The 2,500-nt window shown below is 46.1% G+C and overlaps 2 protein-coding genes across 3 annotated transcripts in view; both read right to left on the bottom strand.

Annotated features, from left to right (window-relative positions):
- Dus1 (Dihydrouridine synthase 1) overlaps nucleotides 1-2,500 on the bottom strand; it is a 226,365-nt gene that overhangs the window by 207,836 nt on the left and 16,029 nt on the right. The gene's annotated exons all lie outside the window — the stretch shown is intronic.
- LOC122250172 (uncharacterized) overlaps nucleotides 1-2,500 on the bottom strand; it is a 113,103-nt gene that overhangs the window by 109,713 nt on the left and 890 nt on the right. The window contains exon 1 of the mRNA XM_043011504.2: nucleotides 2,040-2,500. This exon is cut by the window's right edge and continues 890 nt beyond it. The gene's annotated coding sequence lies outside the window, so the exon portion shown is untranslated. The remainder of the gene's footprint in view (nucleotides 1-2,039) is intronic.

The raw sequence follows: 2,500 nt of genomic DNA, 5'->3' as shown, positions 1-2,500 counted from the left end.
GGCTACCTAGTGTTTGCATATGCATAAGTTTGTAAGATGATACGACTCCTTTGCTTTGTTCTTTTCAACCTTTCTCTCTTTTGGCGAGTCCGTCACTTGATAAACGCATGGTGATGTAATTAGTGGTGTTGATTCCACTCACCCTTCCCCCGATGCCGACGGAAATGTAAACAAGTGGAATGAGTTAAAGAAAAAAAACATGACAGCTGACGAGTAGGATGACGCAACCAAAACGGACAACACAGAAAGTACAATAAAAAGTAAACACGTATACATTGGAGGCGATGTAACCGAGCGAAATCCAATCATGATAATGAATAGTTAATCCTATTCCCATTCCGGCGACAGGAAACGTTAGAAGCCGGTGTCCCATCCTGAGTGTCCGTTGCCCAGCATCTTCTCCCGTCCTAGGTCTCGCTCCGGCAGTGCCATTCCGATTCCCATTCCCAGCCTATTCCAGTGCCTTCCTCCCTTGGCCCGCGATTCCTCCTCTTGCCAATGAGGCGAATCCGCGACGACGGAGGAGATTTAAGAATCCTAATGAGGATATGAGAAATGAGTTCTCAGGACATTCCCTAAAGGCCTTGATTAAATTGCGGCTGCTGGTGACTACAAGGGATAATAATCTTTACCGTTGCCATCTCTATATCTTTCAGAAATAGGCATCTTAGAGCCTCCATCAAGGGGGAAAATAACCCAAGCACAGCAATAACGGAGGGTAAAAGATGAAAAAAACACAAGACTGCAAAAGGCGAATCAAATCTCTTTAAAGAGCGACTCGGCGATCCCGGACATTGCCTGTGTTTATCTGAACGGACGATGCCTCCCTTCCTTCCCGCCTTGCAAGATCCACGACTCTTGCAACCTTGCCGGACGCCTACACGGCAATTCATCTCGCAAGTTTACTAATTACGTAGTCACTGTACTAAATAAGACTATTTTCTCGATTATATTTATCTCCAAATATATGGGGCTTTGGCATTAAGTAAGATTGTTTATCTCTCTCTTTTTATTTCATCAAGATTAAAAGGCCTGATTCGAACACCTCTTTACACTTATTATTTATATCCTTACATATTATTTATATCCTTTTCAATACTACACATCAATGACATTGCCATAGCGATGTCAAAACACCCATTCTTCTGACAATGCTCAGCATACTGCCTTCACTACCACACGTAACCTCCACATTCACCTCCACATTTACCTCCACCTCCACCTCCACTGCCACTACTACCTCCACTTCCACCTCCACCTCCACTGCCACTACTACCTCCACTTCCACCTCCCCTTCCCTTACACGCCACCACACGTACACGTCAGCAGGTTGCTACTCTTCATCATGTGGTCAATATCGGACTTTTGACAACACAAATAAAACTGATTTTACAGCGAGAGGTAACGCCCGGAGTCAGCCACCAGCGACCGGCATGGGTTCGCCTCTGACACACACCTGCGATCACCACAACCCGCTTACAATTTGCTCACCATACTCAGCATGACCCTCGTTGGAATATGCATCTATATCCCCATGCCCAAATAATGCCCACCCGTCTGTGTGTGCAACCCTTACCCGCACATGTATCCACGCACACACGCCCACCTACCTTACCCCGCGAGCCTGCTTACCTTTACAATCATGGTCATTACTTCTTATTATTACCTTCCACCGCAAACTTTTACACTCGGAGAAATGCCCGGACAGATATTACCTCACATTCACTTGCACTACTCGTTTTTCCTCTTTCCTCTTTCTTACTTTATTTTTTATTTATTTTTTTTAGAACAAGCGTTTTCGTTTAAATATCATTTGAGTCAAGATGAAACGGAAGTCTTCTGCAAGCTTGACGTGAGAGAAAAAAAAACATAAAAACATCTGGCCAAGCTTGGTTCCTCATGTTCGTGAAGCGGAGATCGCTATCTTGATTTTGTGTATATTATCATCACCGTTAAACAAACGTCTGAATCGATAGAACCCGGCGTCATGGGAGCACGCGGCACACATCACACCGACATTACAGCGTAGGTCGATTTACCACACAAAAAAATATCCAAGAATTTATCCAGGCAGATGGGTCGTGGGGAGAAAGAAGAGGGAGAAGTCGGCACAAAAAGTGGGCGTGTCCTCTCCCTCACCCGACCTTAGACGCACTGACACGCGCGCTCTCCACGTTGCCAATATTCAGGGCTGGAATGCGGCGTCCCGGCAACCCGCCCGATGCCACACGTCACCAGATCCCGCGACCAGCTGGAGTAGCTTTACTCGAGGAGTCGCTTCGTCCTCATCCCATACCTTCCCCCACACCCCCTCAAGCTGATATACTAGTGTGTCTTGGGGCTATTTTTAGTTCTCCGTTTTATACCTCATTTCTTTCTTTTTATCTCCCCCCCACCTTTCCCCTCGCCTCAGATGAGATCTGATAATTACGCGTGTGTATGCTCCTTCACGTTCGCAGTACACACGTCATGTATCGACCAAGCTTTGTCACTGTTGTGT

This window comes from Penaeus japonicus, unplaced genomic scaffold, assembly GCF_977035675.1.
Source record: "Penaeus japonicus unplaced genomic scaffold, GWHDUDI00000001_assembly GWHDUDI00000019, whole genome shotgun sequence".
In the NCBI taxonomy this organism is placed as follows: Eukaryota; Metazoa; Arthropoda; class Malacostraca; order Decapoda; family Penaeidae; genus Penaeus; species Penaeus japonicus.
Note: the sequence above shows the minus strand (reverse complement) of the source record. Positions and strands in the feature narration are given on the sequence as shown.